The sequence below is a fragment of the Nyctibius grandis genome, chromosome 1, assembly GCF_013368605.1.
Source record: "Nyctibius grandis isolate bNycGra1 chromosome 1, bNycGra1.pri, whole genome shotgun sequence".
Taxonomy (NCBI): Eukaryota; Metazoa; Chordata; class Aves; order Nyctibiiformes; family Nyctibiidae; genus Nyctibius; species Nyctibius grandis.
The window spans coordinates 121,349,139-121,364,927 of record NC_090658.1 but is presented as its reverse complement, the minus strand read 5'-3'; positions in this window follow the sequence as shown (position 1 = coordinate 121,364,927).

The window sequence follows — 15,789 nt, the reverse complement described above, 5'->3', positions numbered from 1 at the left end:
AACACTTCTACATGCCATTAAATTCATACCAGCCACAGAAGAATTTTGTGACCATGAAAACGTGGTAGGAACTCAGTTGATTGGTAATAGCCAGAGAGCAATGAGATTCCGTGTAACTACTCACGTGAGAGAAGTCCTTGGTGCATGTTAGCATTTGAAGGGATAGGGTATTAGTTTTGACCCCAGCCTAGTTGTACTACTTCTAAATGCTGTGAGTCTGCTTGGCAGAATAGCGAAGTGTGTGTCATGTCCAAAACATTCCTCCTGAAAAAAAAAGAGTTTGGCACTACAGTGAAGGACAACCTGGGAACTGCTGATAAAGCAGAGGTGTTTTTCTCCTCCAAACAAAGATGCTAGAGTTAATTTGTTGTGGTTTTGTCTGCACAAGACCTATTATATGGGCTGTAATTTCACGGGATGGAGACTGTGAACTCCCAGGTCACTTGTAAACCGATCACTCCCCAGCCTCTCCTCCTTGTGCTTTTAAGTGTTTTGAGCCTGGTAAATTGAAACCTGAAGAAACACAGAGCTCTGATCTTTGGGACCTCTAGAGCAAACCTGGACTTTTGCTGATTTGCTCTAGGAAGTAAGTGCTTACTTACCCCATAATTAACACCACAAAGCTGATCTTTGGAAGATAAAGTATGGGAGGTCAGAGACAGGATCAGGGAGAAGAGTTTCATTTGAACTGCAGCATCTGGGGCCTGATTCTCTTCTCATTTGCATCAGGTTAATCCAGGAATTATTTCACTGAAGTCAAAGGTGTTACTCAACTATAAAATCTGTCTGGATTAGAAACAGATCATTACTATCATGCCTAATGGATTTTAATCCATATACTTAGTAAAGAAAGCAACAGAAATTACTTGTGAGCTACATGACTAACCACACTTTCACTTTTATCTCGCAGCAGAGGCTGCATTAGCACTTCCTTACAAGTTCCAATTTACAGCAAGGTTTCAGACACATAAATAAGTATTCCAGTTGATTGACTTGTTTTAGCCAAGCAACTAAGCACCGTAGTATTCATGACATTGAATATACACTGTTAAACAAGCTTTGCATAAAGTAATATTTTTTTACTAGTTTTTATTTGCATCTTGCTGCTGAGAATTAAGACCACTTTCTTGTATTAAAAAGAGAAAAAAAAAAGAAAAGAAAGAAAAAAAAAAAAAGAAAGAAAAAAGAAAGTCCAAGCTCTCAGCTGGTGGAAACCAGAACAGCCTCACATGTCCCACATTTGCACTTTGGCAGGTGGATTTCATGTTGATATCCAGTTTATGTTAATGAGTCAGTCCAAAATATGTATATAGTAAGTAAAAGAATCAGTTGCCATTTCCAAACTAAGACTTCATGAACAATAATAAGAACTAAATAGATATAGAACATATATTTAGACATTCCTTTACAACATCCAGTTTTAGACTCGGATTCCTGCATTCCACACAAATGTGGCTGTACCACACTTTTATTGTTGACAACCATTTACATCAGAATAAAGAATCACAATTTTGAGGTTACAGCAAGACTCATTTGTACTACAGGACTGGGTCCCACCACATTTTAAATTTACTGGATGAATAGTTTTTTTGTGTCCCTCAGTTTGGGTCTTTGTCACACACTGCATCCCACATTCAGGCTTTGGCATGCGAGAGTTATGCATCCCAAAGACATTTTCCTCATAAAACTGGCTGTTTACTTTTTGTACAGCAATACCACAAAGCTAATGCTCTTTCTTTTTAAGAGGGTCAGGGTCCTTGGGCCTATTTTAAAATGAAAAATGAAGTAGTGCAGATCAACTAAACTTCAGAACATAAATCAAACCTCAAATAATGGAATGGGCAGCCTCTAATTTCTTACTCAACTCAGAATATGTGAACACTGAAGATGGATAAACAGCCTGTTAATTTGCCTTCTTGTTTTAATCTTTATCTCAAATGTGATTCTAATACACAGGAATAGAACAGACATGAGTTTGTGGAGTAATTTGGCTGCCAAAAATAAGTTCTGGCTTGCAAGCAAGAAGGCATCATATTGCCAGTTATGGACACAATAGTCCCTTTCTATGACTATACCTATGCTAATAAATTAACCAGTGCCAGCGAATATTCTGGGCACTGCAACTCGATCACTTACATGGTTAAATTATAAGAATGTCTCCTGGCACGGTTTTGTTCAAATCACCTAGCATTTCCCAAACAATTCCCTGGCATAGTGCAGAAGTTAATATGGGAGAATGACCACTCGGAACAGGCAGCTTGAAATAGTCCCCGCTTTGGAAACAAAGAAAACTTAATAATACATAAGTGTCAAGATAATGCCAGCTGGCCCTGTGGTCAGAGAACAGACACTGGCACTGTCTGCTTTGCTAGTATAAACCCAGACTGTACGACTAAGCCATCTCAGCACAGGAACACTGTATTTCTGGATGCCTCATCCCGGGGACTCTTCCCCCTCCCTGGCCATGTTTAAGGCCAGGTTGGATGAGGCTTTGAGCAACCTGGTCTAGAGGAAAGTTGTCCCTGCCTGTGGCAGGAGGGTTGGAACTAGATGATCTTTAAGGTCCTTTCCAACCCAAAACGTTCTATGATTCTATGAAATCCATGAAAGAAAAGCTTCATATTTTGTAGCTGTCTGGGGGATAATGGTAACAAGCAAGAAAGGCCTGTACTCAGCCATAAACTCAATCACACTCAGCCCACTGTAGTTCATTGTGGGCTTCTGAACACTTTAGTAAGCAAAGGGCACAAGGCCATAATCACCAAGGAAGGAATGTAAGAAAATTCAAGTGGAGAACCTCAAAAAGTAAACTTCACAACAGCAAGAGCTGTAGAGTATTCTTCAATGCATGTTTTCTTTTTCCTTCTATTTTGAGGCAGAATAAATTACTAGAAAAAAATAAATTGGTGAGGAATATTTCTATTTTGAAAATAAAGAACAACAGAGAACTTGTCAGATCTCTGCAATCTTTGTTGTCCCTTATTTTATGATCAAAATGGAAGCAATACACTGTTGAGGGCAGCTATAGAAAGGGACTAACTGGGTATACTACTTGACTTGAACCTTCCTGTTAACAAAACTCTCCACTGTCAAAAACACGTCAAGGGAGTTCCTGTATTCAAACGGACAGCAAATTAAACATATCACTAACGTCAGGGAACCTAGAAATACCAAAACAAGGGATATTTTTAGCCTATTTAGCTATTTGGGGGTGGTAAGTGTCTGCTCTTATTAAAATCTTACAACTGTTTCTCCCAAATGTCAAAATTGTAAAGCTGTTGACTGATGCAGCTGAGATAACCTGGGCAATGAATTCCCACTTCTTTAGGTGACAGTGGTCTCCCCGTGACACTGCTAGGGCACTAATTTAGCTTTAAGGAAAATTAGGGTTCCTTCCAAGTTGGATTAGGACACCTTCATGATCCAGCTCATGTCTTGGGTAGCTTTTGAGCTTCAAGAAGAGAGTATGCACAGTGGGTGAAGAAATATACTGGTCCAGACTGGAAGCTTTGCTTTTGTCTTCACTTCATGAACTCGCTCATTGCTTCATGAATTTGAGGGTTGTGGAAAAACCAAGGCCAGGATTTCTAGCTGAGTAAAAGCTCATAGTATGCAAATCAGAAGCAAAAAAAAAAAAGTCTCAGCCCAAACCAGCAGTTCAAAAATACATCCGCCGTGGGCAGGAAGCCAACAGTAAAGTTAGAAAATACAGAACAGAATATGTACAAAAACTATTCTGTCATTGTGGAAATGAATATCAGAACATGGAGAAAATCCGTGTCCGTGTGACAAAAAATAAGATCAGATGTGCATGTGCGTGGTGCTGTATGGAAAGAGGAATTTCATTCCTTCCGTGAGTAAAGAACTTTATTATTCTTCTTCCAATACCATGATTTTTTCATTGCTTGCATAGAAATAAGAAGATAAAAGTATACTCTAGGCTCAATTTCTTCCTACCTCTTCTCTCTAATGGCTTCTCTGAGTTGGTGGGGAAGAACCTTTCACAAGTTCATCTACTATTTTAAGCTCCTTTGCATTTTGGGGCATCAAACAACTGCAGGGATATAACAGACCACAGGAGCTGTTGTTGCTTCTGGTCCAGCCATTCTCAAAGCTTAAAGGAGAATTGAAGGTGTCTGGACCATAAGGAGAAGATAGTAAGCTGGGAAGTCTATTTCGTGTAGTGATACAGGAAGATATTTAAGAAAGGAATTTCTTAGAAATGTGGCACTCTTGAATGCATGGGGTTGAGAGGATGGGTGTGAAAGAACATGTGTGCTTGTCCATCTTGTGCTCAACTAATCTGAATAATGTCTGGCAGAGCTAAGCGTGCACAGTCCACAGCAGTCAGAGCTGGCACTCTGAGCCTTGCCCAGAACACGAACCTGACAGGTTTGGGATTCAGTTTGTAGTCTCAAAACCACCATGTGTGAGGAGACTCAAAATGCCACACTGAGGCTGCACTTACATAAGACTATTAAATTAATTAGTCTTGCAGCACAGTACAAAATGTAATTCAATCCTGGTGATAGGTTGGTAGATTAATCACAATTTACAGCCTTGTAAAGGCAGATAAAAAAACAACAGAAAAAAGTATATAAAAAGAAAGGAAAAGAAAAATATTCCAGTACTCAAAGCCTTTAGCTTTCAGTGACAATTAAATATATTGATGACATTTTTGAAAAAGGAACTGTTTCTCCCTTTTCCTCTGTTTTCCAGTTGAACATAAAACTGGGTTTTGATTGCTTTCGGTTTCAAAAAAGAAAAAAGAAAAACAAAAGCAGACAATTTAGGTTTTTCTTTTTGAAAAGAAAATTTGGTATCTAGAAACATTTTTTATTTCCTGGCTTCTTTTTTAACAGTTAAAAAATATTGATGAAAGTGATTTTTCCTTGAAAAAAACTTCAACTAAAAAATTCAGCAACCTCTAGTGCTAATCCTGCACTAATATGTGATTTCTCCTTTCTTCTGAGTGACCCATGAACTTTCTTACACTGGTTTATTTTTAAAAAATCAGAAAAATAACTTGAATTTCAAGGAAGTTAAAGTCCATTGTACTCTGAAGAACCCACAAAAACCTTTGTAGGGCGTTTGAGAAGTGAAAAGCACCGTTTTGGGCCCTAAGCCTTTCACATTCCATCCCACAGACAACACAAAGATGTTTCAGTGATAAAACCCCAAGGTTGTCTAACCTGTATATGTTATATGAAAAATACATGAATGACTTTAAAAGTGACTTTATGTGTTAGCACTTCTTAGAGCAAAGGTGTGGGCTCAGGACATTCCCTGAAATGCTTTTCATTGTAGAGGACATCTATAATTTAAAATTTTTTGCTGTTTCACAATAATGTGCTGTTTCTTCATTTTGGTTGAAAATCACTTACATCAATAATATGAACAGTGCATTTGAATTCCCAGAGTTGTTTACTCCAGTGGCAGAAATCCCCTGAATGCAATTATCTTGGATGAGGATTTTCATGTCCCTCACTCAGAGCTTTCCTAACACAATGTGTTTTGCCCTCAGTTGACTGAGGGCCCGAATTTCAGAGAATAGGGCTTCAACGCTTCCTGAAAGTGTGACAGCTTCAAAGTATGTCCAATGAGACCCCAGAACCACCAGTCATTTTGGAAAAATGTTGTTGCTCTTTCTCTGATCCATTGTCTTTTTCAGAGTGGCACAACTGTGCTGTGCACAATTCCCAACAAACTGATTGATGTGGAAGGCAAGCCAGGAAAATCTCTGCTCCACCCCACTTTGCATGTTCCATGGTCCAAAATGTTCAATAACTGCCCAGATGGGGAATATATTTTTTCCTTTCTGTTCCTGTACATATTCCTTCTGCAATTTGCATTATTATTGGGCAGCTCGCGTGCTATTGACTTCATTCTACAGCTTGTAACTCTTTTCATAGTCTCCTGCCTACCACATCCCTCTAGAAATGCCACCAGTGAATTCCTGCCATGAAATGTTCCTGTAAATGGGGAAAAAAGCTAGCAAATGGATCCTTTAATTAATCCTTGCTACACACACACCCACCTTGTTTTATCATCCAAATGAAATCTGCAAGCAGTCAAAATGCTTGCGTGCAGCCCTGTGCTCTAATGACATTTGTATTATGTTTTGCTCTCATTGCGGTATTGTATAACCATCATCGCTACAGCTTACGTCTTCATTCTTTCTTAGGTTACATGACCAACACTGAGATTAGTAACAGGTTTTAAAAGATGTCCACATACTGGTAATTTATCACACGCACATTACACAAATAAATAAATAATACACACATATATATCAACGTAATTGCTGCACATGTAAGTACCTGATTTCACATAATGAATACTTCAAGGAAGCCTATACCCCAACAGATATTAATTACTGTGTCTGAACCAGAGGCCCCACTTTCTTCCTAAACATACTGCATTCAGTGGGCTATCGGATTTATGCTGCTGCTCGTCACCATGGTGCCTAAACACTTTCTTTGCTAAATCAAAAGCAAGAATGAAATCCCCAAAAGAAAGGATATTTTTTTTTTTTTTTTTGCGAGGGATGGGAAGGGTAGGATAGTTTTGGAGTAAGACTCAATGAAAATTACCTTTGCAGGTTTTATTTATATTGTTTTATTTATATTGTTTGGGTGTCAAGGGGTAAAAGCATTCTAAGTATTATCTTTGGAGGAAAAAATCCTTCTGCCTGGGTATACTTCTGGATAACTTGCATAACTCTTAGTTTACACCAGTGTAATTAAGAGCTGATGATTATTTTTTTTTCTGGTAACGGGTTTGTGCCATCACCAAGAGCTGGGTTTCTCCGCAGGAGCAGACCCACCTACCCGGGTCAGCCCACACAGCACCGGTAACAGAACAGGTACCAACGCTTCCTCCCAGGAGGAAATTCCAGCTTATACAGGACCACCCTCAATTTCAGAGGAATTTTGTATGATTTAGGACCACTACAAGTTTCTGGTCATGATCACAGTAAGTCTGAAGAGGATGCAGTCTTGCAGCCTGAAGGTGCATTAGGTATAATAGCCCCGCTTGTGTTTTACTCTGTTAAAAGGACACCATTATACTAAGTCCTTAGTAATTGCTAAACTGTTACACTTCAGCAAATTTCCATGAAAGATATACAAGTCCCCAGAGATGTTCTGGCACAGGAGTGTTAAGTGCGGCATCCTTATTTTTTAAGTAGGTGATTCTTTGCTACATAAATGTCCCAGCCTGCTGCATGCACAAAGGTAAGATGACCCTACAGAGACATTAACAGGCTTTTTACCCCCTCTGTGCCTTATTCACAGGCAGCCAGCATCCTACCTCCCCACTCCAGATCTGCTTTGCTTATTTGTGTTTATGGTACACAAGGCGGTAGATAAACAAAAAGGAGTTTTAGACACTTTCTGTTCTTAGCTAAACCTTTTAGTTACACATTAGGGAACAGAAGTGTGGTACGACCCTCTGTTTATTTGTGGTTCTTTTAAGTGATGTCCAGAGACCTACATTTCATGGTTGTTTGAAAGTTTATATACAGTGGGAAGCTGTTAAACAGCAGTTTACCTTCACTTTTTTTTTCATCATGTAAAGGATTTGAAATTAACACTCATCCTACTATTTTATTTCAGTTATTACTCAATATTGCCCAGGTTTTCTTTTTCCCTAGAATTTATGTTTCCTGTAAGTAATGATAAGAGCATTCATGTCAACAAATTAAAAATCTATTTAGTCACTATGTATTCTAAAACAGCTCTTGAAACTTTCGAAATTAATTGCAGTTCAGCTGTCAGAAAAAAATATTTTTGTGATTAAAAAGAAAAATCTGCATTCTTCACGTTAGACCTATAAAAAGGCAAAAAGTACTTCCAAAAAGAAATATTTTTTTTTATTTCCTTGCATTCTATTGAGCAATACGTAATTCAATCTTTTAAATTAACTGGATATGTTTTTTGAAATGTTCACAATGTTCTTGCATGTCTCCCAGTTCCTAAAGCTTTGTCGTGTTCAAACACCCTTAGGATCTCTCTAACACGGCACTGTATTCAGGATATAAACTTTTCTTTCATATGTCTAAAATCTCCCATTTTTTTCTTTGTATAATTAGACACCAGTTCTGTTTCCTTGAGAGTCAATGGTACTCTTGCTTTGCTGTAGGATCTGCTCCTTTTACTGCTTTATATAGCTGCAGCTCCTTCCAACAGAGAACACTTCTTTCATTAAGAAAAAAAAAAGTAAAAAAAAATCCAAATTAAATATATGTTCTATTTACAAGCCAGGTCTTAATGCAGAGGCACTTTGGGATATTGGATATGTTGTTTTGCTTCAAATCATCTTAAACCTTCAAGCTAAGAAACATAAAACAACTTTAATGTAAATCATTTAGCATATAAATTTAATTTTGACTAAAAAATAACTGTATAAAAACTGCCAAAATTTTAATGCAAAGTATGCATTATCTTGGCTCCTTATATTAGGATGAAAGAAAACCCACTTTTTAATTATGATTTTAAGTGTTTGGAAAATAATTTTAAACTTCAGCCTGACAGACAAGCCAGTTTTGTTGTTTTTAAAATTATTTGTGTCCAGGAATTTTTCTGGGAGAACATAGATGGAATTCATAGTAAAATAAATTTAATATAATTCCATCGTTTTTTTGGAAAGCTCACATGACACAGTCATATCCCATTAATTCACAGTGATCACTAGAAGGCCAACTGAAAACTACAGAATAATACAAGCTAGAGCCAAAAAATTTAAACGGTTCACTACACAAGACCTCACTTATTTCAGGTTTAAAAAAAAAAAGACATATTGTCTTCCCCTTGTTAACTTTGTGCAATAACTGTAATTTAAATGACTGCATTTTATAAAAACAATTACGTTTTAGGGTTATGAATTCTCACGGTATAACGTTATGTGTTTATATTTTTTCTGGAACACTTCTGGATGCAGATTCAGACCCTGTCACAAACATGTAAAATATTCTGCACTGCAAGGCAATGACTGAAACAAAATTTCTCTTCTGAAGCTGCTGAAAACTCCAGAGTTCCCAAGGACAAATTTGTCTTATTATCATTATTAGTATTTGTCAAGCTATTCCTTCTATTCTCTAACTCTTCCTAAAAGAAAACCTTGGTGAGTGACAGAACTGCAAATCCAACCAAATAACATGAAAACTGGCCATAATAAAATTTGCTATAGTGAAACTCCACTTAGGGTGCAGCGAAATGAAAATCACGGGGCACGTTTGTGCTTTTTGAATGTGCACATTACATTTACAGAGCCACTAGAAACTGCTGACAGCCAAGGTTTTTAAGGGGGCGGGGGGGGGGGTAAGAGCACACTGAATGTCTCGGTAGATAATAAGAATAATAGTAGTGATTTCTGAGGATGGTCACCAGTACAGCTCTTGACAGAAAGTAAGCAGAGGGACCAACTGTAACTTCTGAACATTTAACCTAAGTTCAGCTCGCTGTTAAAAGACAGTTGTGGTGTGAAAGCTCTAGTTCGGTTAATAACTTCCCCCTCCGCAAACATGTGCAAGAAAAAAAAAAAAAAAAGAAGAGATTAAAAAGATAGAAAGCCCTGTTTAGGCCAACAAAGTTGTTAAATTTCTCAAGCAAGGACAATTTTCTAAGTACAATCATTTCCTCCAACAAGGTAACTCATGTAAACACCATCAGGGTCGTATTGTTTGTTCTGCGCTGCCAGATGGGGGATATAAACCATGCAGAAACAATTTCAGATTTCCACCCTGATTAGTTCATCTTGAATATTTTCACAGTGTGAATCTGGAAGTCAGAAGTTTACATAATGGTTATAAATTAGGGAGAAATCCTGCTGCCAAGAAAGTCACACTCAGGCAAACAAACTGTCTCCTTCCTAAAGTTTTAGGTGTTGCTTATCAAACGCATTCTCAGCTGTAGGTGGAAAAAGAGTTTCAACTCCTCATTGTTTTTTTTTGGATTACTGTTTTCCCATCGTAGGCTATTGAGTCAAAGCGGTGATTTACCCGGTCAGGAGCTGACTCCTCTCCGCCCCGTCCCCATCCATGTCCCTCCGAGGCCGCCAGCCCGGCACGGGGGAGCCTTGCGCCAGCCTACAGCTCCCCCCGTGGGCCAGCAAAAAGCCCACAGCCTCGCCAAAACCTTCAAGGAAGCTCTCAACTGCATCCATCTGGCCAGTGAGAAACTTCACTGAGCAAAAAAACCCACGACCACAACACCCCTCCCCGCCCCAGGTCCTTCACACCGTAGAGCTTTGCTACCAGGCAGCCCAAGGAGGGACGGGATCCTGCACCCCCTGATCTCCCCGCGTCGTTGAGCATGTCGTGCCTTCCTGAGCTTCTTCAGAGCACGGCTTTTGCTGGTTTTTACAGTCATCCCAAAACATAAGCCTTAAAAGCAGTATTATCTTACAAAATCTCAACATAATGCCAGTTCTTATTAGAATCGATGGTTGCTGTGGTTAAACAGAAAATAAAAATCACAGTGTAGCTGTAGAGTAGATAACAAATATCCAACTAAGATTTATGCAAAGGCAACTCTTGAGGCACAGGCAGATGGAGTAGGCAAAAGGTAAAGTTTACACATTCTTTCCAGTCGGCTTGGCTGAGTAATAAAGCCAGGAAAGCGCTTGCTTTTATTCAGCAATCGTTTCGATTTAAAGTTCTTCATGTGCCAGTTATGTAATTGAAATTTCTGGTTATTATAATTCCAGGGGTAAATTCTGCCCACTGATACATGCACAAGTTCAGCTTTCCTTTAGGATCGTCTGGGTTAATGTATGTATGTGTCAGGGCAGAGTTTAATATTATCTCTGTGGAACAGCGAACAATGTTAGGTCAAACAACCCGGTTTCATTTAATACTCAGCATGTTTAAGAAGAAATGTCAGAGTTCAGTTCCGCTGGCTCATGATGTAAATCAGGAATCATGAATAGGAAACACCTATCCTGATCTTGTACCCAATTTGCACTAGGCTTACTCCACTGAAATAAGTCAGTTCTTTACCAGGAATCCATCCTACTGACATATAAGCAGTTCATAAACTTTACGCAAACAAGGAAATCATGCTATGCAGGTGAGTAAATTATTCCTGTGGTTTAACTGCTTGCTACAGTTACTTTTTTTGTTGCTGCTGCTGAAGAATTTTCAGCTGAAAATGACTTTTCTTTTTAAAGGAAAGTTTTGCAGGGAATACCTGCCTTTTATTTCTCTTTTCTTCTTTTCTTTTTTCTTTTCTTTCTTTCCTTCTTTTCTCTTTTCTTTCTTTTCTTTTCTTTTCTTTTCTTTTCTTTTCTTTTCTTTTCTTTTCTTTTCTTTTCTTTTCTTTTCTTTTCTTTTCTTTTCTTTTCTTTTCTTTTCTTTCCTTTTCTTTCCTTTTCTTTCCTTTTCTTTCCTTTTCTTTCCTTTTCTTTCCTTTTCTTTCCTTTCCTTTCCTTTTCTTTCCTTTCCTTTTCTTTCCTTTTCTTTCCTTTTCTTTCCTTTTCTTTTCTTTTCTTTCCTTTTCTTTCCTTTTTTCCTTTTTTCTTTTCTTTTTTTATTTTTTTTCTCTTTTCTTTTCTTTTCTTTTCTTTTCTTTTCTTTTCTTTTCTTTTCTTTTCTTTTCTTTTCTTTTCTTTTCTTTTCTTTTCTTTTCTTTTCTTCCCTTTTCTTTTCTTTTCTTTTCTTCCCTTTTCTTCCCTTTTCTTTTCTTCTTTTCTTTTCTTCTTTTCTTCTTTTCTTTTTCCTCTTCTCTTCTCTTTTCTTTTTTTTCCAATTCTCTTCTCTTTTCTTTCCCCTTTTCTCTTCTTGTACTATTTTTCCTCCCCCACATTTTCTTCTTCCTTTTTCTTTTTCTTCTCCCCTCCTCTCTCCTTCCCTTCTCCTCCCTTACACATACATAGACACCACATGAATGAAAAAAGAACTGAAATATATTTTTAAAATTTTCTAACCAGATGGCAGGTTTTGACTTTTTAGTGAAAACCCACGTTTTTTTAATGAGAAGGAAAAGTAATTTTCCCCAGTTAATTCATTTACTTACAGAAGCAGAGATCACTTTTTCAGGAGGCAGAAGAGCAGATCGAGCCCTAGAGTGCAGCTGACAGAATCCCACCCCAGTTCATCTGTGGCATATTGGGTTGCATTCTGCCAGGTGTTAAGATCTGTGCTAACATCTCCCTTTAATATTTATTCTGCAAAATGATCCCCTATGCTAAAGGACCTCGAATAGTAGAAACGTACATTAGGGAGCATACGCTATACTTTCAGATGAGTTTCCCATGTTCATGGTCAATGCGTTGCTGATTTTTTTTTTTTTTTTAATCTTCTGCCGAGCTGAGGACACCAGCAGATGCCCCACGCCGTGTTGCCCTGCCGAGGGTTTCGGGGGCTGAGGGGTGCCGCAGCCGGGGGGACACGGCAGGAGTCGGAGCGCTACTGCCGGGTTCAGGCTTCTCCGTGGCCACAGCCTCGAAGCGGCAGCTCTTGGACGGGGAACATTTGCTCCTTCGAGCCGGTGGTGCTGCCCGAAGCGTGCGAGCACTGAAAGGGCCCCGGAGGGCTCCGGCTGCGGCGCGTTGCTGCCCTGGGGCGGGCGGTCCTGGCAGGGTCCGCTCCTGCGGTTTCGCTCGCCTCTGCTCGCCTCTTCGCTCCTTCCCTTCACAAGCTGTTAAATGGCGCCTCCTGCCTACCAGCAAGAGAAAATTGCCTTTGAAAGCTTTGCGGCCGAGTTTTTCCTCATCATTCCCCTGCGGTTTCGCCCATTGCCCCGCTGAGTTTTTGCCCATCACACGGATGAGCTTTTGCAGAGGTTGCAGGACGCCTCCTGAGATGCCTGGGTGGGCACTGTCCCCTCACCCTGGAAAGGACAGCGGGGTGGCCAGGGTGCTCCAGGGCAGGGGCCCCACACCTTGCCCAGTGCCCAAGCACAGGCCAAGGTCTCCCTGCCCCACACCAGGTGGGGCCCCTAAGAGACCCACCCGAGCTCCCTCCAGGCCATGGATGGGGACAGAGGGGCACCATCAGAACCCAGCATAGCTCACTCTTCAGCAGACACCTAACAGGTCAGAGGAATTGCACCCACAAGTGCCCATTTTCCTCACTGAGTAGCTCAGGAACATTGCAGAGGTCCAAACAGAAACTGAGCTGCAAGGTGAGCTGAACCCTATTTGCAGACCCAAGATATAGCAGATGCTGTCTGCAAGGGCCTTGCCTCCTCTTGGATTGTCAGTTTCCTCTGCTTCTTGCCTGCAAACCAAGGAATACCCTAGGCACACTTCATAGAATCATAGAATGGTTTGTGTTGGAAAGAACCTTAAAGATCATATAGTTCCCACTCCCCCGCCATGGACAGGGACACCTTCCACTAGACTAACAGCATTCAGCCAGCTAGGTCACTGTTCTTGACTGACACCTGGCACGTTTTGAGACATGGCACTATTTGCTGCTATGGTGCATAGAGTAGTCCTCACACTGGGGCAAAACAGCGTTTTGCATAGGTATTGACTGCAGAAGTAGAAAGGGAAAGCCAGACAGTGCTGGTGCCATTCATGCTTGTTCTGATTCTGTTGCACACAGGTCCAGTACTGTATAAATTAAATGAGATTAGAACAAGTGGCTTTTCAGAGGATAATGGGGCAGCCAGACTTCCCTAGAATATGTGCTAAATACAAGTTATTTGTTATTATGTGTAAGGGAATCTGCCTTCATGTATAACTACAATGGCCTCAGTTTTTTTTCACTACATATCAACGTGGCTCAACCAAAACTCAGACTGAAGAGGACAGACAATAGTAAGCCTCCAGACCTTGGTCTGCCATAGTTAACTGTGTAAATTTCTGATTTTCACATTGTCAAATGTTTTCTTTGTCAAGTAAATGTCTAATGCACCCAGTAAGCATTACATGAAGTATAAATATTGCAAATGTAATTAGGACTTCTATAGATGATTTGAAACATAAGGCATAAGTTGCTCACCCAGACTTCCTCACATCATTTCTCACATATATGGCAATACATTCAAGTGGATATGGAAATCTATTCCAGTAACATTGCAAAGGACATATTTTAGTGCTCAGATATAAATGTACTCCCCCTGAGCTTTCTGCCCATAATATATAGAGTGCACCACCTGGACACTTCAGCCCTGAAGATGACAGTACTTCAGTCTTTTCAAAACATCTCTGAACTATGTCAAGAAACATTCCTGGTTCTGCTCAGCTACGTTTTTCAGACCTGTGGATGATACCTATCTGGTCTATGAATGCTGATGAAATCAAAACGCGTAGCATATACCATAATTGCAGGCATTTGGATCAGCATAAAAAATAACTGTTCTTAGAATATCTCCAAGACTCACACTTTGTAAAGCACTGCCTCTCTCTTATAAACACAATGAACTCGAGGAAGAATGCATAAACTCTCCCTTCGCTCAGCTTTGCCCTTCTCTCTTTAGTAAAAGAAGAATCTCATCTTAATGCAGTTATATCTGGTAGCTACACATCTGCAGCCTTTCAAGAAGCAGTTGTTCTCCCTCAGGCTCTTCTTTTAGGTCCTAAAAAACACAGACCATGGGCAAATATTATCTCTGTGGAGGCTTTGCTATCAGGGCGGAAAAAGGTATTCACCTGATTCCCAACAACATCTCTATAATCCATCTCTCATGCTAGGAACGCCATGCTCCTGCCACAATGCTGTCTCAAAGCCACCACAATCCATGCAGAGCGTTTGTCACATCCTATTTCTGGATTTCCCAGAGGCTGTCTGTCAGAATTATCCTGATGTATAGTCAACTTGTTCACCTCTCCTTGTTACTACTTTTTTTGTTAGTTCTTTTCATTCAGGAAAGTCCCACGCTGCAAATGAAAGCGTGTGGGCTACAGGCAGACTACAACTGGTAAGAATTTTTAATGTATTTGCCACTCACATGAGCAAAAATTGGAAAGGGGAAGATTTTTTGAGTTTTCATTAAAATCTCAGAAGTGTTCTGTTTCTTTTTGTTTATGGATTGTGAACTGGCTGAAGGAAAGAAGCCAGAGAGTAGTGGTCAGCGGGACAGAGTCCAGTTGGAGGTCTGTGTCTAGCGGAGTTCCGCAAGGGTCGGTTCTGGGACCAGTTCTATTCAATATATTCATTAATGACTTGGATGAGGGAATAGAGTGCACTGTCAGCAAGTTCGCTGATGACACAAAACTGGGAGGAGTGGCTGATGTGTCGGAAGGCTGCGCAGCCATTCAGAGAGACCTGGACAGGCTGGAGAGTTGGGCGGGGAGAAATTTAATGAAATATAACAAGGGCAAGTGTAGAGTCCTGCATCTGGGCAAGAACAACCCCATGTACCAGTACAAGTTGGGGACAGAGCTGTTGGAGAGCAGCGTAGGGGAAAGGGACCTGGGGGTCCTAGTAGACAACAGGATGATCATGAGCCAGCAGTGTGCCCTTGTGGCCAAGAAGGCCAATGGCATCCTGGGGTGTATTAGAAGGGGTGTGGTCAGCAGGTCGAGAGAGGTTCTCCTCCCCCTCTACTCTGCCCTGGTGAGGCCGCATCTGGAGTATTGTGTCCAGTTCTGGGCCCCTCACTTCAAGAAGGACAGGGAACTGCTAGAAAGAGTCCAGCGCAGAGCCACGAAGATGATTAAGGGAGTGGAACATCTCCCTTATGAGGAGAGGCTGAGGGAGCTGGGTCTCTTTAGCTTAGAGAAGAGGAGACTGAGGGGTGACTTCATTAATGTTTATAAATATGTAAAGGGCAAGTGTCAAGAGGATGGAGCCAGGCTCTTCTCAGTGACATCCCTTAACAGGACAAGGGGCAATGGGTG